Source organism: Panthera leo, chromosome A1, assembly GCF_018350215.1.
Source record: "Panthera leo isolate Ple1 chromosome A1, P.leo_Ple1_pat1.1, whole genome shotgun sequence".
In the NCBI taxonomy this organism is placed as follows: Eukaryota; Metazoa; Chordata; class Mammalia; order Carnivora; family Felidae; genus Panthera; species Panthera leo.
In genome coordinates this window covers 38,804,813-38,829,288 of record NC_056679.1, presented here as the reverse complement: position 1 = coordinate 38,829,288, position 24,476 = coordinate 38,804,813, and the positions used below count along the sequence as shown (strand labels likewise).

The 24,476-nt window shown below is 33.2% G+C and overlaps 1 long non-coding RNA gene across 4 annotated transcripts in view; it reads right to left on the bottom strand.

Moving 5' to 3' along the window:
- The window catches only part of LOC122213422, a 263,719-nt gene that overhangs the window by 173,085 nt on the left and 66,158 nt on the right, over positions 1-24,476 (bottom strand). Inside the window, exon 3 of one of the 4 annotated variants that reach the window (XR_006199510.1) lies at positions 23,520-23,656. The exons of the other annotated variants lie outside the window; for them this stretch is intronic. This is a non-coding gene — a long non-coding RNA (uncharacterized LOC122213422). Of the gene's footprint in view, positions 1-23,519; positions 23,657-24,476 lie in introns of those variants that run through there. 4 annotated transcript variants of the gene reach the window in all.

Sequence of the window (24,476 nt, the reverse complement as noted above, 5' to 3'; positions counted from 1 at the left end):
TGTCTACTGACTTATTAATCTCACTAGTTTGACTTTATCTCATCAAATTTCATCAGTAGGATGTGTGCCCTATGATCTGTCACAAAGCTTTAGCCACTTCAAATCATGCACGAGTTGACAACAATCTGGATATCAAATTCTCATTATGTCTATTTTTCCCTCCTATTCCTTTCAATGAATACCTTAGACATTATTTATGTGGGTCTGAAAAACAAGCTTTCTTGTTCACCAGTTTTAAAATGTCTCATTTTTCAGACTGAGTCACAAATTTTTAATCTTATCCAGAACCAGGGTTTACTAATGATTAGCAAAGTACAAAAGAAAGGTGCAACCCCATATGCCATGTTAAGAAGTCCTTAATCCATCAGAATCAGCAACCTGAGTCTCCATTTCCCTATTGGGATATGTTTTGACATGGAGAGACAAGTAAGAACTGAGTACAGATGGAGTTAGCAATGAGTTGTAGGATTTCCCCGTTTTATACCTAAATACTGTATTGTTGATGCATTCCATTACTCTACAAATTGCAATTTATTTACAATTAATAATCTATCTAGCTTAAACAGTTCTTAGTTTAATACTGAGTACATAGCAAACCTTCCATATATTCTATACAGTAAATTTTATCATAAATGTTTGTAAAATATTCTAATTAGAATCAGCACTACCGCAGGTATCGAGTGGAAGTTAAAGGTTATACATAACTGTAAAAATTCATGAACTGACAGAATTGATTAAAGTTGTGTCCTTTATAATGTATATACCACACTTCAATAAAAAGTAAGCATACAGGTATTAAGACAGTCAGGTATGAAGGAAGTAAAGGAGGGAGGGAGGTCAATGATCAATGAGAGAGAGAGAGAGAGAGACAGACAGACAGACAGACAGGGACAGATATCCCAATAACTGTGAGAAGGGCGAGGCAGAGACAGACCGGTTAGCAAGACAATGCAAGTTTAAAGCATGGAGATAGAAAATCAGACAGTAGGAAAATTTTTCAAAGGGATACCTCACAGAATCAAGGAATCCCCTGAGCCCCAGGGAATACCAGCAGCACTTCTCTCTGCCACCTTCCCCCTCCAATTCCTTCTCCCTCCCCCTCTGTTCTCGATCCTAAAGTATTGTTTACAGAGTACACAAACTTTCCTAGGGCCTATATTCCTGATAATATACTCATATTTCCCTTCACATTCTTTGAAAACATTATTTCATGAGCAAATTGGGTGGAAGGACAGAACAAGTAGCCTAACTGAAAAGCTCTTATTCCACTATATCTCTCTAGTTTTCAGTCATTTTAGCTCTGGAAAACAAATACGTTCTTTCTTAAGCATTCCTCAAAGTTTTATATTAGTTTCCCAGATTATTCCACAACTGTTTACTTAAAAGTCGTCCTCAGTTTGTAGTGCAGAAAAGGCAGTCAGCAATTTGCACCCTTTGTTTTATTTTGTTTTTGTCAGTGAGTGGAAAAATGTTACTTTATTAAAATATCCAAAATACATCATGTGGCAAAATGTTAATATTAATATTAATTTAGACTTAGGAGTAGATATAGAGGCATACCAGTTCACTTTTTAATATTTTCTTACTTTATAGTTATTGCACCATTTTAAATAAAAATATAAAAATAACCATGTCAATAAGAATGGCAGTGTTTATGAATATCTGTATATGATATGGTGAATAACTAATCAACAGACTATCTTATTGGCTAGATATGGAGGGCAAGATAAAAGGTACTTATACATTATATTTTATTTATAAGAGAAACTTATAAGGCTGTTGGCTGCACCATTAATCAAATTAGATAATAAAAGAAGACGGAGACTCTAAAAATGAGAAAATGAACTCCAATTTTGACATATATAATATGTGATGCCTGTTGAATATTAAGAATATGACTTTTGATGGGCAATTAAAATGCTGAATGGAAGCTCTAAAATGGGTAAATGTCAGAGATACAGATTTGGGGGGTTTTCTTCTTGTAAGTTACAGTTAAATTTATCAAGGACAGGCTTTATAGCAAAAGACAAGTAGAAAACTTCCCCGTGAAAACTTAAAGTATTTGAGTGAATAACTTTCTTTTTATGCTTTCTCTCTTTTCAATATGTCCAGATTGGCAAAATGGCTCTATCATGCCTAGTTTTCTTATTTAGATGTAATTTCAGCTGGGTAGAATGCTCCGCTCCCTCTTAAAAGTTTCCTCTTTCACTATTTGTTGTCTGAGGGAAATTCTGTCTTCACAATGATTTCTCCAGGATTCTATATAGCTCATCAGAATTCTGCACTAAAATATAGGGGCAAAATTCCAACTGGTATCATAATAGCAATTCTATTTGCTTTGTTCTGTGTGTGTGTGTGTGTGTGTATGTGTATACACATATCTTTTTGAGGAATTTCAGGAGCATCTGGCATAATGAAATGTATATATTCCCTGATTCTTGACCAAAAAAACAAAAAACAAAAAACTCAACATAGCCTCTTAATATCATCATGCTTCATTAAAGTTTAATAAATATCAATTAATATGCTAAGGATAGTTTGTAAGTATTTTGTTATGCAAATTAATGAGAGCAAGCAAAGAGAATTATATTTATTAGAAAACAACCTCGCATCAATGGCTTTAATTTACACTGAGCTAGTATTTTCAACTTTAAAAAAGAAATATGTATTTTCTATTTTTAAAAAGAGCCAGTAATAACTAATTTTCTCCAAGCCTGCTTTTATTTTCAATTGACTCCAGAACACTGAGGATATTTAAACCATAGATATAGAACTTTAGAAAATATATTTAATGTCCAGCCTGAAATATCATGAACATTTACTATATATAACCACATCCATCTAACTAGTCAATAAATTAGAACTTGGTATCAACAAGAGATATTTAACTATAAGTTTTTACCATCCTATTATGATTTGAAAACCAAAAAAAATAAAAGTGCAAAAATGTTTGGCATTTTACATGCCATGAAATGATTACATGAAGTAGACAACTTTAATTCAAGACCCTATGAAACAAGATGCAGATGACTAATACCACAGATATTCATGCTTTTATCCCCATGATCTTGTGACTTTTTCCCCTAGATTTTTTTTTCTTTCTTCTATTTCAATGTCTGAATTATAAACACTTATCTAACGATGACTCTAATAAGGCTTCTATTCTGAATATTCTTATTTGAATCTAAAGGCATTTCTTGGTATGGGCCCAAAATCTAGACTTAATTTTACCTGTGAATAAAATATACAGTCAAAACAACCTTTAAGTTTTTATCTAATCTCCTTTAGGTGCCCCCACTTTCCTTCAGTGTTGGCACCTTGCAATAAATCTGTTCATTCCTGGGCTAATGGGACTCCATTAACAAACAATACTGTGTATGGTCAGGAAGGCAAAGGTTTAAGACCAGTTATTATACTACTCTTAGGAAGAGACGCTCTTACCTCACTGAAACAATTCCTGAAGACATCACCTACTATGTTGACATTATAACTAATCCTTCACAGATGCAGTTCTTGTTTGGCAACTACACACTGGATAGTGTACATGTGAAAACTGCTTCAGTTTACTGAAGTTACAAAAAAAGCTCACATTTTAAGCTCAACTGCATTTTCTTATTCCTTTAATCTACTTGTTGATTTTTTCTATTATATATCTTACAATGTGGAGTAAGTCTAAACTTGCTAAGTGATGCTAAAATCATATGATAGGGTTTGGAAACACAGTATTTTTTAAACCACTTTAGTGAGGTATGATTGAGAACCAAAAAAGCTACACATATTTAATGTATACAAGTTGCTCAATTTGGAGATAAGTATACATTGATGAAACCATCAGCACAGTTGATATCATAAACACATTGATCACCTCCAAAAGTTTCCTCCATCCCTACTGTGTTTTTTGTTTGTTTGTTTGTTTGTTTGTTTGTTTGTTTGTTTTGGTAAGGACACAAAAGATCTATCCTCTTGACAAAGTTTTAAGTACCCAATAGAGCATTATTAACTATAAGCATTATGCTGTATAGTAGATCTCTAGGACTTATCCACGCTGTGTAACTGAAACTTTGTACCCTATGGCTAGTAGTTACCATTCTCTCCTCCCAGACTCTGGCAACCACCATTGTACTCTCTGTACCTTTTCCGTTTTTGTTTTTGTTTTTTTTCTTGAAAGGTTGAAATAAAAAAAATAAATATATCTTGCTATTTGCAACAATATGTATGGAGCTAGAGGGTATAGTGCTAAGTAAAATAAGTCAGTCAAAAATGAGAAATAACAACCAACATCACAGAAATACAAACAATTATAAGAGATTATTACAAAAAATTGTATGTCAACAAATTGGACAAACTAGAAGAAATAAGATCCTAGAAACATATAACCTATGAAAACTGAAGCAGTAAGAAATACAAAATTTGAACAGACTAATTACTAGCAATAAATTCAATCAGTAATCAAAAAGCTCCTCACAAACAAAAGTCTGGACCAGATGGCTTCATATCAAATGCTACTACATATTTAAAGAAGAGTTAATACCTATTCTTCTCAAACTATTCCAAAAAATAGAAGAAGAAAAACTTCCAAATTCATTCTATGAGACCAGTATTACCCTGATACCAAAATCAGATAAAGACACCACAAAAAAAGTGAACCACAGGCCAATATCTCTGCCGAACATGGATGGAAAAATCCTCAACAAAATACTAGCAAACCAAATCTAACAATACATTAAAAAAAATTCACCACAATCACGTGGGATTTATTCCCAGGATGCAAGGATGGCTCAATATATGCAAATCAATCAATGTGATATATCACATCAGTAAGAGAAAGGATAAAAACTATATGATAATTTTAATGGATGCAGAAAAATAAAAGTGTAACATCCATTCATGATGAAAACCCTCAACAAAGTAGGTTTAAAGAGAACATACCTGGGGTGCCTGGGTGGCTCAGCTGGTTAGGCGGCCAACTCTTGATTTCAGCTCAGGTCATGATTGTGGGATAGAGCCTCATGTTGGGCTCCACACTGGGTGTAAAGCCTGCTTGGGATTCCCTCTCTCCCACTCTCTCTGCTTCTCCCTGCTCATGGCTTCTGTCTCTCAAAATTAATAAATAAACATTAAAAAAATTAAAAATAAAATAAAGAGAACATACCTCACCATAACAAAGACCATATATGAAAAACCCACAGTGAACATCATACTCAATGAGGAAAAACTGAGAGCTTTTCCCCAAGGTCAGGAACTAGTCAAGGATATTCAGTCTCACCACTGCTCTTCAACATAGTGCTGGAAGTTCTAGCCACAGCAATCAGACAACAAAAAGAAATAAACGGCATCCAAACTGGTAAGGAAGAAGTAAAACTTTCATTATTTGCAGATGACATGATACAATATGTAGAAAACCCCATAGACCCCACCAAAAACAAAAAACAAAAAACTACTAAAACTGATAAATGAATTCAGTAAAGTTGCAGGACACAAAATCAACATACAGAAATCTGTTGCATATCTATACATTAATAATGAGGCAGCAGAAAGAGAAATTAAGAAAATCCCACTTATAATTACACCCAAAATAATAAAGTACCCAGGAATAAACTAAAGAGGTGAAAGACCTGTACTCTGAAAACTATAAAATAATGAGGAAAGAAACTGAAGACCACACAAAGAAATGGAAAGACATTCCATGCTTATGAACTGGAAGAACAAATATTGTTAAAATGTCCATCCTACCCAAAACAATCTACAGATATAATGCGATCGCTATGAAACACCAATAGCATTTTTCACACAACTAAAACAAACAATCCAAAAATTTGTATCAATCCACAAAAGCAGTCTTGAATAGCCAAAACAATCCTGAAGAAAAACAAAATTAGAGCTATCACAATTCCAGACTTAAGTTATGCTACAAAGCAGTAGTAAACCAAACAGTAGATACTAGCACAAAAACAGACACACATCAGTGGAACAGAACAGAAAACCAAAAAACAAACATACAATCATAAGATTAATCTTTGGCAAAGGAGGAAATAATATGCAATGGGAAAAAAAATCATTTTGGGAAAACTGGACAGCTACATGAAAAGAGTAAAATTGGACCTGTTTCTTACACTATACACAAAAATAAATTCAAAACGGATTAAAGACCTAAATATGAGACATGAAACCATAAAAATCCTAGAAGGGAGCACAGCCATAGTAACAGTTGTTTTTAGGTAAGTCTCCTGAAGCAAAGGAAATAAAAGCAAAATTATTGGGACCACATCAAAATAAACAACTTCTGCACAGCAAAGAAACAATTAAAAAAAAAAAAAGCTAAAAGACATCTTACTGAATTGGAGAAGATATCTGCAAATGGCATATCCAAAAAACGGTTAGTATCCAAAATATATAAAGAACTTACACAACTCATCATCAAAAAATCAAATAATCCAATTTAAAAATGGGTAGAAGATATGGACAGACATTTCTCCAAATAAAACATCCAGATGGCCAACAGACACATAAAAAGATGGTCAACATCACTCATCATCAAAACTATGAGATATCACCTCATACCTGTCAGAATAGCTAGAATAAACAACTCAAGAAACAACAAGTGTTAGTGATGATGTGGAGAAAAAGGAACCCGCATACACTGCTGGTGGAAATGCAAACTGGTGTAGCCACTCTGGAAAACAGTATGGGGATTCCTCTAAAAGTTAAAAATGTAAATACACTAAGTTCCAGTAATCACACTACTGTGTATTTACCCAAAAATCCAAAAAACACCAATTCAAAGGGATACACAATAAACTATGTTTATTATAGCATTATTTACAATAGCCAATTATGGAAGCAGATCATGTCCATCCATAGATGAATGCATAAATAGGTGGTATATATATATAAACAATGTAATATTACTTAGGTATAAAAAAAGAATAAAATTTTGATATATGCAACAACATGGATGAAGCTGGAGGGTATAATGCTAAGATAAACAAGTCAGTGAGAAAGACTAATACCATATGATTTCATTCATATGTGGAATTTAAGAAACAAAATAAGTGAACCAATGAAGAAAAATAAAGACAGTAAAAAAAAGGTCTCAAACACAGAAAACAAACTGGTTTCTGGAGGAGACTTTAGTAGGGGGAAGAGTAAAATAGATAAAGGGAATTAAATTAAAAGTTCTCTTATTTTGAGCACTGAGAAATGTACAGAATTACTGAATCATTATATTGAACACCTGGAACGAATATAACACTGTATGTTAATTATAATTGAAAATAAAAAATTGTAAATGAATAAAATTAAAATAAAATTTTAAAGGGGAGGGGTGATAGGCTAAATGGGTAAGAGGCATTAAGGAATCTACTCCTGAAATCATTGTTCCCCCATAATGTAAGTAATTTGGATGTAAATTTAAATAAATAAATAAATAAATAAATAAATAAATAAATGGGTGTATTTTCTTTATTTTTAAATTTTCTATGTCTAATTCTTTGTTTTAAATTTTTTTAAGAGGGAGAGGGAGAGTGGGAGAGGGGCAGAGACAGAAAGAGAGAATGAGAGAGAGAGAGAGAGAGAGAGAGAGAGAGAGAGAGAGAGAATCCCAAGCAGGATCTGTACTGATGTGGGGTAGAACTCACAAACCATGAGATTATGAGAAACCATGAGGTCATGACAAAACCAAGAGACACAACCAACTGAGCCACCCAGGCACCCTTCTGTGTCTGATTCTTGTGTGTGTCCTGCAAATAGCATGTAGTGAGATTTTTATTTTTATTTTTATTTTTTAATGAGATATAATTGACAGTCTATAAGTTTAAGATGTACAACACAATGATTTGATATGTATATATATTGCTAGATGATTACCACAGTAAGTTTAGTTAACATCCATCACCTCATATAGTTACATTTTTCTTGTAACAAGAATTTTTAAGATCTACTCTATTAGCTACTTTCAAATATACAATACAGTACTTTTAACTGTACTCATCATGTTGTATATCACATCCCCAGAATTTATTTATCTTACATCTGTAAGTTTTCACCTTTTGATCACATATACTCAATTCTACCACCTCCCACTCCTTTGCCTCTGGCAACCACAAATCTGATCTCTGTTTCTATGAGTTTGGTACTTTTAGATTCCACATATAACTGAGATAAATGTTTCTATGAATGAAATACATCAGACATAGAAGGCAAATACTACATAACAGCATTTAAACAAAGAATCTAAAAACCATCAAACCCAATAGTGTTTAGTGTACGTTTTTGGTCTCAACTTTTATCGTTGGTTGTCCTACAGCTATATCCATTTTGTGGTACAAAAATCTATTGGCTACTATCTAGAAACTAGATAGGGATTTTGTTATCTTGGAGTCTGATGTCTACCTTCAGGAAATTCCCTGATGTCAACTTAGTTTCCTCTCTTGAAAAAGCCATTTTTATAGAACTTAAATGCAAAAGGTGAAGAAGTGGGCAGTCGTTTGAGATCAAAAGACTTAACCCATGCCATTTTCTGAATTGCTCTCTTCTATCTTCAAGTTTATTTTCTGTGAGAGAAAAGAAAGTTGTGGAATATATCTTATACACTAAAGTTAATAAATAGAGAACTAAAATTTACAGAACTGCTTGCCCAGTGAATTTGCAAAATTAGTTTAAACACTACAAAAAATTTCTAACCATGTGCTTTATGTACTTTCAATGAAGAAGAACAGTAAGTTTACATTATTTTTTTTTATCTTCTACTCATTGATTCTATTTTCTCTATTGAAATATTTAGTAGTGCCAATGACTTTTTTTTTTTTTTTTTTTTTTTTCAACGTTTTTTATTTATTTTTGGGACAGAGAGAGACAGAGCATGAATGGGGGAGGGTCAGAGAGAGAGGGAGACACAGAATCGGAAACAGGCTCCAGGCTCCGAGCCATCAGCCCAGAGCCTGACGCGGGGCTCGAACTCACGGACCGCGAGATCGTGACCTGGCTGAAGTCAGATGCTTAACCGACTGCGCCACCCAGGCGCCCCTGACTTTTGAGTATAAAACAACACATGTGCAAAGAGCACCTATAGAAAATAGATATTTGGGAAGAATTTTTACTACTTTTAGACTGTGGCCCTTTGACAATATTTCAAATACTATGAACACTCTAGGCTATTGAGCAACCACTTCTACAGTCAAGATGGAATATTAAAATGCAACAATTCAACTTACGTCAACTTACAATTGTAATTTCCCACAGCTATACTACATCACTTCTAGTTAATTTAGGAACTTTAAGAAATAAGAGACATGGAAGTAGACTTCAAAATAATAAACTGAAATTTGGTTTTCTTATCTTTTTATGAAATACACAGTTTACTTAGAAGTTACTTATGGTATATTGTCTCCAAATATATTTAAAATGCCTAGAATTTTGTAAATTATTTTAAAAAACACATACGCAATACAATTTTGAAGTACAATTTTAGAGTTTTGAAATAATTGTTTGTTGTAGATCATATACTTAAATCAATCATTTTAAAAGAGAAATAAATATTGGTATTACATAAAATATATAAATAGTAATAATATTTTGGTCCATTTACTTCCAATGTTTTTTTTTCCTCTGAGACCTGATCATTCTATTATTAGAATGATTAGTGATTACATCATTCATTGGTGTATCTTTTCTTAAAAATTTGTATTGACATATAATATATATATATATGTTATAACATAACATATAACATATATATAACATATAACATACTTTGTTAGTTTTAGATGTAACATAATGGTTTAATATCTGCATATATATTGTAAAATGAGTACTACAATAAGTTTAGTTAACATCTATCACTACACAGTTATAAACTGTGTATCTTTTAAAAAATGTTTTAATGTTAATTTATTTTTGAGAGAGAGAGAGAGAGAGCGCATGAGCATGGGAGGGGCAGAGAGAGAGAGACATACCCAGAATCCAAAGAAGCTCCAGGCTCTGAGCTGTCAGCACAGAGCCCAACACAGGGCTTGAACGCATGGACCATGAGATCATGACCTGAGCTGAAGTCGACTGAGCCACCCAAGTGCCCCTATACCTTGTTTTTATAAAAAAGTTATATAGAGAAACATAACTTTGATTATGATTTATAGTAGATCATTACATATCATCATGTAATTATACCAACATATTTATATATACCTCTAATGTGGGTCTTTTTAGTTATTTTTTTCTCATATTAACAAATATCTAAATATATATTTAAGAAATTAAGATATATCATTTTATCCACTTTATGCAGCATACCACTTCTATGCAGTATAGTACTACAAGTCCTAACCAGAGCCAATGGGGGAGAAAAAGGAACTACAAGGCATCCAGACAGGAAAGAAAGAAATAAGGAAGTATCCCTGTTCACAGATAATATGATCTTATCTGTAGAAAACACTAAAGACTCCCACCATAGGGAAAAAAATGTTGTGAATATAAAACCCCTCAAAAAAAAAAAGACTTTAAAATATTTCACATGAAACCAGAAAGACCCCAAGTGATGAAAGCAATTTTGAGCAAGAACAATGATCAAGACATCACATTTCCTGATTTCAAAACATATTTTAAAGTTACAGTCATCATAAAAAGATGATACTGGAACTAAAAAACAGATAGGTCAAAGGAAAAGAAAAGAGACCAGGAATAAACCCATAGATACACTGTCAACAAGGAAGTCATAATACACAATGGGGAAAGGACAGTTTCTTCAATATATAGTTTTGGGAAAACTCCATGTCCCCATGCAAAAGAATGAAATTGGACTCTTTTACCAAATGCAAAAATCAACTCAAAATGGATTAAAGATTTAAATGTAAGACCTAAAACTATAAAACTCTTAAAAGAAAACAGTGAAGTTTCTTGGCATTGGCCTTGGCAATGATTTATTGGCTATAACACTAAATATACCAGCAAGAAAAGCAAAATGGATAAGTGGGATTACATCAGAACAAAAAACTCCTACAACAGCAAAGGAAATAATTAACAAAATGAAAATTCAACCTGCAGGTATAGAGAAAATATTTGAACACTTTCTATTTACTTATTTGCTTCAAGTATTTTTATTTTTATTATTTTTAAAGTTTATTTTGAAAGAGCAAGAGAAAGAGCAAAAGTGGGGGAGGGGCCGAGGGAGAAGGGGGGAGGGAGAGAGAGAGAGAGAGAGAGAGAGAGAGAGAGAGAGAGAGAGAATACCAAGCAGGCTCTGCACTATCAGCCCTGAGCCCAACGTGGGGCTTGATCTGATGAACTGTGAGATCAAGACTTGAGCTGAAATCTAGATGTTCAACTGAATGAGACACCTACTCAAATAGGTTTTTAATTATTTAATCCATTAGTTTCATGGCTAATTTAAAATCTTTTTCAGATAATTCTAACAACTCTAATCCTGATATTGGTATACACTAATTGGATTTTTTCATCCTTTGAAGATATTCCTGGTTCTTTGTATGACAAGTGATTTTCAATAGAAACCTGTACAATAACAGGTTATATTATGAACGTCTGGTTTCATTTAGCCTTCTGTTTTCAATGCCTTTCTTTGACAGCACTCTGGCAGGGGAAGGGTGTTGCTGTCTCATTACTGCCAAGCGGAGGTAGAAATCTAGTGTGGTAAAGAATAATGCCTTCTCCCTGAGGATGCCCAAGTTCTAAAATTTGCAACCTATGAATATATTATGTTAGATGGCAAGAGGGGATTGAAGTTGCAGATAAGATTAAGGTTACTAATAGATCCTGAGATGCAGAGACTACCCTGGATTACCTGTGTGGGCCCATGTAATCACAAGGGTCCTTATAAGTCAAAGAAAGAGACAGGATATCAGAATCAATGATCTACAAGTGGTTTATTTCTGAATTTGAAGATGGATGAAAGGGCCATGAGCCAAAAAATGCATTTGGACCCTAGAAGGTTGAGAAGGCAAAGACACTGATTCTCCTGTAAAGACTCCAGAAAGAATTCAGTCCTGACAAAACCTTAATTTTAGTGCAACAAGGTCCATTTCATCCTCTGACCTTACAGAATTGTAGCTATAAATTTATATGTTTTAAACTACGTTTGTGGTAATTTATCAGCTATAAGAAACCGATACACCTAAGTTCCCTACTTGGCCTCTACTGGCATCTGAGGTGACCTTGGTACCTCATTACTGCTGGGTGGGTTCCACACATAATCTCTACTAACATCCTATTGATTAATGTTGATCTCTTTACTGTGGGAAAATGATACAAGTCTTGACTCTCTACTAGCTTCCAATGATACCACTATAATGTGGACAGAGAAAGGTGCTTCATTATGGCCATGGGTCCATAGAAGTCCAGATTGTCCACTAATATCTGTGGGTTGGGCTCATTACTGGTAGAGGAATGAAAGTCCTGACTTCTTATCTGACCTTCTCTGACTCCAGCCCAGCAGTGGTGTTGGGGAATCTTGTTATAGCCTTGTAATGGTGGAAGACTGGGTTTTTCATTCATCTTTATCTGGCACTGGCAGGAATGGTGTATGAATTTTCTGTGGTATTTGGCTAAATTGCAGTGATATAGTCTAAAAACTGTGGATCTTGCTAGGCTGCACTTTAACTGGTCCTTTAAAGAGAGGAGAGGCATATGCAGATTTTTTTTTTCCTCTGCAGTTCAATGATGTTCTGTTTGCCAGTTTGTACAGCCCCAAGTTCGGGATATATGAAGCAAAAAGAAGACTCACTGAACTAACTCTCCACCATGTCATTCCTTGTGTCCTGATGTCCATAGTCAAGCTTTAAGAATCTTCTTCGTATGTTTGTTTGATAAATAAGGTCTAGAGTTTATAGCTGAAAATAGTGGAAATAATGAATAAAAGTAGATCCACTCCACCTTTCTAGAATCAGAAACCATCCTAAAATTAAGTTTTAACTACTAATACTTCACTACTCAAAGATTAGTAGATTCCAATCCTGACAAATAATTCTTTCATAGTACTACTTGCCACAATTCTTTCATAGTACTACTTGTAATATAAAATTTTGAATGTGAGAATGTCTCCAAAAATCACTAAAGATAGAGAGGTTACCTACGAAAGAATATAAATGATAAAATTCCACCAATTTAGAATTCCAAATGTAAAGAAACATAATAAAATATGCTCAAAATATACAGGCTAAATATTAAATAGAGGAAAACTAAAAAAACAGCATCATAATGGGAGATTTTAACACACTTCTCTTGATTATTAAAGATCAAGCAAACAAACTCCAAGAAAAGCACTCAACAACACACCTAATAAAATCTGTCAAGTAAACTTACATATTTTTTTATTCAACTGCAAGAGAATATACCTATTTCTCAAGCATACATTTCACACTATAAAATTTTATCACAGCTGTAGTCCACAGAATAATTCTTAGCAAGTTAAAAAATAATTATGCTAAACATAATTTGATGAAAATATAATTACAGTTAAAAAAGAAAAAAAATGTTTTTAAAGTTCCCATCTACTTAGAAACTAAGTAATACAGTTTTATATATCTATGGATCAAAAACAAATCACAATAATTTTTAAAATACTTAAAACTGAATGAAGATTTTAAAAATTACATATAAAACTTGCAGGCTGCAGCAAAATCAGCATTTGGAGGGAAGTTTATTTCTATAAATGTTTATGTTAGAAAAAAGTGCCTAAAAATTAATTATTTAAATGTATAATTGAAGAAAAATGTACAATTGAAAAAGTTGAAAAAGAACAACACAAAATTAGTAGATAATAGGGGCAATGAGACAAAACATAGACATAATTTAAATAAAAAAGTTCTTAAACATTAAAAAATGTTAATGTTTGCTTATTTTTGAGAGAGAGAGAGAGAGACAGTGCATGAGTGGGGGAAGGGCAGAGAAAGAGGGAGACACAGAACCCAAAGCAGGCTCCAGGCTCTGAGCTGTCAGCACAGAGCCTGGCATGGGGCTCAAACTCACGAACCGCAAGATCATGACCTGAGCTGAGGTCAGACACTTAACTGACTGAGCCACTAGGGAGCCCTTTAAAATTTTTTTAATGTTGACTTCAGTATATTAAAGAAACTTAAAAGCTTGATAATAATGGAGAAAATTCTTAGAAAACCAAGATGATGTAATGATTCACTCCAGGAATCATTTCAAAGGAACTAGAGGAGGATCCAGTAAATTAGGACAAATAGCAGCTAGAAAATAATACAGTGTCAATAAAGTTATTTGGCAAATGAAAGCAATGATCATATCACTGTGGGTCAAAGGTATGAATTAAACCAAGCCTAAGTCAGTTGAAGAGTAAATGTGAGCTGAGGTGGTGCTGAGACACAACGAGCTAAGTGAGATATGTCAGACAGAGAAGATAAATATTGTATGATACCACTTATATGTGGAATTTTAAAAAGTTAAACTTGTGAAGACAAAAGTAAAATAGTGGTTACCAGAAGGACTATGGGGTGGAAGGATAGGAGAAATGCTGTTTAAGGATACAAACTTAAATCAAGTAGTAAATAAGTCACAGAAGTCTTATGCACTGTATAGTTATAATAGACATTGATATTATAATCATCAAACTGAGACTAAATTATTTTAACCAAAAAAAAAAAAAAAGAAATGATACTTCTATGACATGATAAAGGTGCTAATTATCATTATTATACTAATCATATTATAATCAATAAATGTGCCAAATCAACATGTTACACACCTTACATTTATGCAATATGTCAAATATACTTCAACTTAAAAATGATTTAGTGTATTAGCTAGAAGAGGATGAGGTCTTTAACAGGAAACTTTAGTAGAGATTTATTACATCATTCTTCTATGTTTGTGAAAATATACTCAGGAAAAATTGAATATGTAGGAAAAAGAATGAGAAGTTATAGCAGTATAGTCTGTGTTAGGGTGACACTGAGTGAAAATCAGAACAGGAAATATACCATCTTTCTTTGATCAGTGCTGGAAAAAGAATATCAATTGCTAAAGAATGCATTAAAACCAGTCTTTGAGGAAAATTAACATTTTGATAAAAATGAGGAGGTGGAAGAGAATTTCAAGTAATATAGGAATTTCAAGAACTGTACTTAAAGTTGGACTTTAAGGAGCAGAATGAAAGTGTTCATAAAATCAGTAGCTTTCATAAAGTTGCACTCCTTGTGCCTTATTCCCAGTTTATGATCATTTGATATAGTAACTTCTTTAAATAAAATGATTAAAATATGTAAAAAATACAAGGTCTCCAAATTGTGGCAAGAATGTAGGCAACATGCATATATATATTTAATCTGAGACACACTGACCTCAAAAAGACAAAATTTAGTCCTCAGAAAGTAATATTTACAAACAGGAAATTGTCTAAACTTTTCTAAAATGTTGCTCTCAAAAGGTCTAATTTATGAATATTAAGAAAAAATAGCTTAATATTGAAACAATTTTTGAGAGACATATTAAATACAGGAAATAGTGTATGTGCTGCTAAACATATTTTGGAATTTTAAAAAATACCTGCCTTTATTTTCCTGAGTATTAAGGAGAATAAAATATAACTTATTATAAGTAACTCATGATGCATCTTGCATTGCTAAGAAATTTTTGTTACATCTAGCATTTGGACATAAATAGGCACATACAATAATCAAACTTTGAGAAATAAGTTATTATTTTGAGTATCTATTTGCACTTATTTGTCTCTGCATAAACTAAAACATGCAACATTTCTTCAGAAATTTTTATTTAAAAAAATATTTTTAACGTTTATTTATTTTTGAGACAGAGAGAGACAAAGCATGAACGGGGGAGGGTCAGAGAGAGAGGGAGACACAGAACCTGAAACAGGCTCCAGGCACTGAGCTGTCAGCACAGAGCCCCATGCGGGGCTTGAACTCATGGACTGCGAAACCCTGACCTGAGCCAAAGTGGGACGCTTAACCGACTAAGCCACCCAGGCGCCCCTCTTCAGATATTTTTCATGTAATTTCTGTTATGGTTCCAAAGAAATGATATTGATCTCTTCAAAATATATAGCAATTTATTTTTTCTTTGGAATTATTTTATTCTATTTTATAATAGAATCTATTTTGTCACTTTTGGTAAATTTGTGACTAAATGCACTAAGGCAATGAAAACAAGATAATCAGGTAAGTATTCAAATAAACCAGTTCAGGTAGGTAATGTTATAATAAATAGCAGTCTCTCTAGGATCTGCATCTATGTAACTAATCAATAGTTTAGCCAGTGCTCAAATGGGAGATAGAGAGCTAAGTCCAGAAAATTAAAAGTGAGAAGTATTACACATGAAGAAAATATATAAATAAGGAACAAGAAAATTTAGGAGTAATAATACAGATATTTGTAAACTTTAAAACTGATCTTAGTGGGGCACCTGGGTGGCTCAGTTGGACTAAGTCCGACTTCGGCTCAGGTCATGTTCTCATGGCTCGTTAGTTCAAGCCCCTCATTGGGCTCTGTGCTGACAGCTCAGAGCCTGGAGCCTGCTTCGGATTCTGTCTCTCTCTCTGGGCCCCTCTCCCGTTCATGCTCTGTCTCTATCAAATATAAATAAACATTAAAAAAATTGAAATTGATCTTAGTGTTGAAAATAGCCTTTTTCTGGATATAATTCCTACAATGTGCAAATTTAAAGAGGGACAAGAAACGCCTAAGTTTTCGTTACTCTTGGGTTAAATATGGGAGTGAAATGGCTGGGTTGTATGGTAGCTTATCCATGATTGTTGATAGTTTTATTCTTAATAGCCTCAAAATAAAAACCCACATGTCCATCAAAAAGTGAACAAATATCCAAAATGTGGTATATCCATAAATGACTACTACAATATTATTCATCAATAAGCAATGACAACAACACTGATGAATTTTAAAGTCATTTTGAGTAAAAGAAGCCAGACATAAAAGAGTATCACATACTGAATAATTGCATTTATATGAAATTCTGGAAATGCAAACTAATGATGTAGTGTCAAAAATAAGATTGGTGCCTGGGGCTAGGGCAGAAGGAGGGATGACTATCAAAGGGGTACAAGGAATGTTTGGGGTATGATGAAAATGTTCTGTATTTTTACCATGCTGGTGATTTCACAGATGTACACAACTGTCAAATGCACTGAACACTAAATGGATGTAGTTTATTGTATGTAAATTATATCAAAAAGTCAATTCTAAAAAAAAAAAAAAGTAAAGAAGGACATGAGGCAGACTGTTGGTTCCTACCGTGTATGATTCTGGATAGCAATGGTTATGTTAAGGCTTAAAAACAAAACAGCAACAACAAAAAACTACATGGCAATTAGTTATTAATTAAGACAAGGGTTTATTTCTCAACTATGCAAACTAGGCTATGACTCCAAGCAACTTTTCCAGGCACTTCAAAGACAAAGTCTTATCATTCCACCATCTTATTAAAGAGGCAATTTACATGATTATTCCAGGAGAGAAAAAACGTCTCACATAGGAAATTAGATGCTTTGGCCTGGAAGTTGTTTACACTCATAACCAATTAACCAGAATTTGTCATGCAGCCCTACCAAACTGCAAAAGGGCTAAGAAATGTGGCTTTCTATGTACCCACACAGAAAAGAGAATTCGATATTAAAAATAACAAAAAATTTTATAACATACCTAAACCATATGGACAGTAAGGTTTTCTCTGTATATTCATTCCCTCTGTGACTATCATACAAAAGTGCAACTATTAGTGCTTATTTTAATCTGTCCTGAAAAATCTTACCATGAAAGTAATGATCTTCAATGTAGACTGAGTGGTTGAATAATATTCTAACACATATACTGCTTAATTCACTTAACTAATCCCCTTTCTTGGAGCAAAAGTTATATTTGGAAAGGTTCCCTATTATAAACACTGCTGTGGTGATCATCTGTATAGATGTCTGTTTGCTAGAAATACATAAGTTTTAATATTACATTATTAGTTATCTATAGCAGGATGCATTTTCCTGTCTATTTAATATCCAAATAAAATTGACTGAAGCCCCCATTATCTACATTGCAGAAAGTCCAGTGCTCTTGCCAGAGTCAGTCACTTCTGGACCAAAGTTCTCCCGCCTCTAAATTCATGGCAATGCTGTTCTCAATTGTTCCACTATTTCATTCACATGCTGACCCTACCCTAAAGAAATCAAGAATTCAAGCCTGTCGTGTAGAATAGAACTTTAACGTTTTGTGATCATGACATAAAAAGTTGCATCATTTTACTGCCTGGCACAGTCAAAGGTGAAACTGCGTATTTGTCATCCCTGTAACTGGGAGGCTTTTTTGGACACCCTGATATTGATCCCTGATTATTCACTGAGCACATTACTCCTTTTAGAACTTAATGTTTTCACTATAATTCTAGAGTTTCCTTTATCCACTTTAAAATTTCTTTTCTTTAAAACTGTGTCCTAGAATCACTTTTGTATATGCAAAATCATTGCTACCTAGGTGCGGACTGCTCTGAAATTGAGGTTATTTTTTTTTTCTTCCTCTTAAAAAAGAACCTGCCTTCCTTAGAAGTCAGTTCTAGTTTAAAAGTAGGATTTTGTTGTTGTTATTTATTTTGAGAGAGAGAGTGCATGCATGCGAGTGGGGAAAGGGGGGAGAGAGGGGAGTGGGAGTGGGAGAGAGAGAGACTCCCAAGCAGGGCTCCACATTCTCAGCACAGAGCCCAAAGCCAGGCTCCATCTCAGGAACTGTGAGATCATGACCTGAGCAGAAATCAAGAGTCAAAGGCTCAACCTACCGAGCCACCCGCCGGTTAAAAACTTTGATTCTGATTAGAGGCAACACTGTGTCACATTTTGGGAGGTTTATATTCTTGTTCCTAAATAAAATTGTTCTCTAAGCAGATCCTGGCATAAAACTCTACAATTCGTTAGTTATCGTTGTTGTTGCAAAGAACATTTCCCTCATGCTTCCATATGGTTTTGTTCTTATTCAATCCTCTATCATCTATATAAAATCTCATCAAAGTGAAATATTCTTTTCTCAGATTTTATTAAGATTTTTATAATAGCTTATTTTTAAAGAAATTTCAACATATTGCTTCATAATTATGTTAGCATCACTTATTTAGAATTTCTGTAAATGTACTATAGTCATTGATATTCTCTGTTTATTTTACAAATTTTTTCCCCACCGCTGCCAATTCATATCCTGTGGTCTTTAATTTTTTCCTAAAGGGATTATAGAAATAGCATACTCTCTGACTCCTTGCATGTCAAGGAATGCCCTTCTCTCATCTTCCCATGTAAAAGACAGCCTGACGGGTTATGTCACAGAGGGCATGCAAACTTTTTTTTCACATAATGCTGATAATGAGCCCTTGTCTTCTGACATTTAGTGATGCAGAACAGCCTAACGTCAACCTCATTATTTCTCCATTTTTATCTGCTTGACTGTAGGGTTTCTTCTTTATTAGTTTTTTGTTTGTTTAAAGCACCAAAGTCTATCGAATTACAAACTTATCTTCATCAATGTTACCTATTAATATTAACTCATTTGATCTCTACACTAAAATCTTTCTTCAGATAGAGAAATTTCCTTTTTTAAACTTATGTGTCCATCATCTTTTGTTTATGCTGATTATTGTTTGGTTACCTCTCCTAACACCCTCCCTACCACTCCACCTCTAACAGGACTTCTGGTTGTTCCTCAGACACTGCAAACACATCCTTGACTAACGGTTTTACATTTACTTTTGCTTTTTGTCCGTTAACACTCCTCTATCCGGTAGCCACGTGCCCAGTCTTCGCTCCAGCCTTCTATCCAGTCTGTTCCAATGACACTTTCACAGATAACACAGATACTTCAGCAAACCTAGCACACCAACATCCATTCACATGAAACTCACACTCCCAATGCGCTTTATAACTTTGTTTTTTAAAATTCAATTACACTTCTTACTATCTACCATGTTACATACTTTTTTTTGTCTATCTATCCTCAGATAATTCTAGCCATTGCATGTCCCATATGAGCTCTTTAAGAGTAGGTTATTTTTTTTCCCTCAAATTTACCACTCTGTGTTCAACTCTGAGAGAGGTTTCTGGAATATATAAATATTGTTGCATCATAAATGAATAGATGAATGAATGGATATGTGGATATGTGAATGAACTATTTCCTCACTTTACACTTGCTGGAATACCTGGTATATTATTGTAGGATCTCCTATCTTTATTCTTCATGTTTGTTCATTTTACTGTCATTAAAAAAATGCATTTTTTCTTGTGTTTTAGGAGAATAGCTCTACTTGGTCTTTCTTATTTTTATTCTCCAATTTGCTGATTTATACTAATGCATTTTCATATTTGTCTATGTGTTTTTATCTACAGGAAATATCTCCATAACTTAAGATAATTATTATGCAGTCTTATGCTTTTACTCTGTTAATGTAATGTCTCCTTGAATAAAATTGAAAATATGAATTAAAGTAAGATTAAAAGCAAATTCCAGAGGTAAAGTGAGACCTAAATAAAATGGATCAATCATTGCTAAAACTTCTTTGCGTTTATGTTCTTTTAGAGTAAACCACAGTTAATTTATTAAATAAACCTTTATCTCACAAGGATATCCTTAAAAAGAATTACAGTTAACTTAGTACATTATCAAAGTCATATTCGAAAGTCGCAGAGATCACAATTACATTACTAATTTCTATAAACTCAGCACTAGGAGCAGTTTTAGAAAAATTTGATTCATCATTTCAATCAAATTTGACTGTTGGCTCTTACTATGTCTATTAAGAACTCTCACAGAATACAGCAGTCTCCAACTAATGGTTTCTGAAATTCGATAATTTTGGTGATATTCTATCAAGGATCTAAAACAGACTTTTCCTTCTGATATAGTACATCATTAGTTAGTTTGAAATTTCCTCACTCTGATCTTGTTTTGTCAAATTAGCAATATGATCAGATTTAAAATAGATTAAGAATGTAAAACTTTTGTACTTAAGAGAAGAAATTTAATGATTGCTACACGTCCATAATAGACAGACTCTTAAAGTAGTGGCCATAGATAAAATAGCAATAATTTTAATAATTGTAACAACTAACATGTATTGGTCCTTAACTAAGTAATGAACATTATATACACAATGAACATCACATTTACTTTTTCATTAAATACTTAATACTTCTGTAGAGGTTTTTTTTTTTCTTTACCTTACAGAAAAGGATACTTAGAATCATGAAATGCAAGTAACAGGAACAAAGTAATATTGTCGGATATGGCAGTACTATATTGTGAATCCAGGTCTGAGTGTAGGGCCCATGCTTTTATTTACTTTTATTTACCAATCTTATCTACCATTTTTTCCCATGTAATTAGCCATTTCTTTTGCCTGAGCAACAATTACTTCAATACTGATGACATCAAATCTTGCTTTCTCTTTTTTCTTTTCCTTATGGAGTAGGAACAATGTAGAGGGCAAATGATAGCTCCAAAAAAAAAGAAATTCAAATACTATGGAAGACTAATTAGGAAATATAAACCTAAATAAGTTTCTCAATTGTCTTTTATAATAAATAGCAATAATAATAACAAACAGTAATGATTTCGTTTACTGAGAATTCATTATGTGCCATATGTTAATCAATTATTCTATATGCCTTACGAATAGTTAATGTTTAGTATATTTTTGCAGGAAGATTAATACTTTATAGATTAAGAAAAAAAGAGTATGTGTATGTGTGCGTGTGTGTGTGTGTGTGTGCATGCATGTGTATGTATGTAAATTCACATATTCCCTTTTTCAGCTTCTTAACCTCAATAATACCAATAAGTCTGCATGTGTGTGTCAGCACACTGGTATCTATGAACACATCTCCTGTTAGTAAACTGACAGATTTTGACCAGTGTTTTCTGTTCATTCTGGCTACAACTAAGAATACATACTGCGATAGGTACGTTAGGGGTACCCTTTTACAGACCAGACTGTATAAAGTGATATACAGTGCAATAAAACCATGAAGCTCATGACTAGGACCAGTAGAATAATGTATGTTATGTAGGACACAGAAAATTTTGTCTGCAAGTACATCAGAAAATATAGGTAGGGAAGTATAGAGTTCTAATGTATAGTTGCACAACCCTGAAGTGCAGTTAAAGTAAGAGAGTAATACCATGTTTTTAAAAAATCTATGAAAAATTATGATACTAGAATAATTATTACACATACAAATTATTTTTAATATTTTTATGAAATGTTACACTCTACTTATAAATGTTTTATTATTTTAAAACATCCTGCAAAATATTTAAAGCTCAAAGTGGGTCAACATGATACACTAAAAATGGTCATGGTATATAAACCATTCCTGATGATTTTTGAAGGGGGTTCAACATGTTTGGCACAAAACTACCTTAATCCAGTGGCATATAAATTAACTCTTATTATTTTAAATTTCTTTATTTTTCTTCCAAGGAACAGCTTGGCCCATAACACCCTCTAATCTCTTGATTTTCAAGCTTCCATTTCTCACTCAAAATAGAAATAGTTTCCTTATGTCATCAGTATAGCATGGAATCTTGAGAGAATAACAAAAAAAAAAAAAAAAAAAGAATCATAAGTTAATAAAGTGTTTAACTGATCTGTGTTACAAATGACTGAGACAGACCAACCACTGAAAACTAATCATATCTGAAAACACTTGTTATAGAATATTTACGTTCTTTCCAACTTAGGATCTAATGACTTATTTCTTTTAAAAAAAACTCATTTAATAGACTTATTTTGGATTCAACCTTGAGTAATCTACTGCCATCTGAACAAATGGAATAGCCAGAAAAATATTTTTCAGATATGTTAATGTTCACCTCTGTTGAAATAATGCCTTTTAAAAAGTACAGCTTACTAGACACCTGGAATTTATTCAACTGCTTTACACATCTAGCAATAAAATTAGGGCTGTATATATGAATATTTTTCTCTGAAGAAGATGGTCTGTGCTTTTACAATGACTACTCTTAGTAGTTCTAGGGTGAGTCATTGAAAATATAATATCATGTGAATAGTTTTGTAAAAGGTAAATCTCTAACATTAGAAATTATTTCTTTCATGAAGTATATTAGCTGATTTTAACCACATAATTTAACGTTTTGAAATATGAAGTATTAAATATTGTGGGACTGCACTGGAGAAAATAGATAACATTTGGGTAAATGGCATAATAGCAACAGTTTCATGCACTAATTGAAATCCCAGGATTTGAATTCAAACAGATCTTGGTTTAATATGGAAGCGATATCACTTTTAATGTCCATACCTAATTCTACTCATTGTCCATACCTAATTATATTCTATTAAATGGAAATAACTGTCCTATGGTGTGAATTATTATAATAATACACAGAATACACCATTACAATAACATTAAATTATATACATACACATCCTACACAATATGCATATGTGTATTAGTTTCTTATTGCTGCTATACAAATTACCACATACTTATTGACTTAAAACAACACAAATTTATTACTTACAATTCTGGTAGTCAGAAATCCAAAATGATCTCACTGAGCTACAATCAAGATGCTGGCAGGGATGTATGCCTTTCTGGAAACTTTAGACTTGCTTTAACTTCTGCAGACCACCTGTATTCCTTGGTTTGTGATCCCCTTTCACCTTTAAAGTAAGCAATGGCAGAGTGAGTCTTTCTCACATTGCACCACACTGATATGGACACTGACTTTTTTGCCTCCCTCTTTTCATTTAATAAAGACTCTTGAATACATTGGGCCCATGTGAAATCCAAGTTAATCTCCCCATACCAAGGTCAGGTGACTAGCAACCTTAATTCTATCTGCAATCTTAATATCTCTGATATTCTAGAAATATTACATATGTAATTATGTTAGATATATTATATAACATATATTTTATAACATACGTTAACACAGCAAACCCAGCATCATATAATAATAAGAATCCACTGCTTTCATATCTAGGATGGTTGTCAAAACACCTCTGTTGCTCCTGGTCAAGCTCACTCACATGCTATCAGCGAGCTATTTCTGATATAATCTAAGATGGCTTTGGCTGAGATCACCTGGACCACATGTCTGTTCTTCACATGTTTTTCATTCTCCACCAGGCTAGCCTAGGGACATTCTCACAGAAATCCCTGATTAAAAGAAGTGAGAGCAGGCCTAATCAGGTGTTAAAGTCTATTAGTCCTCTGCTTATGTTCTGTTTACCAACATTTCACGGGCCAAAAAAGTCACATGGCTAAACGTAGGCTCAAATTGAAAATGTAGAAGTTTATATGGCAAATGGTGTGGGAGGGAGAAAAAAAATAAAGAATTGAGGCTATTTTTGCAATCTATTACTAGGCATTTAGCTTTATTAAAAACTATTAACTTAGAAAGGTAAAATATTTAATGCATATTATGTATTAGGCAATTCTAGGCAGTAAGGAATCAATTGAGAAGAGAAACAATTTTAG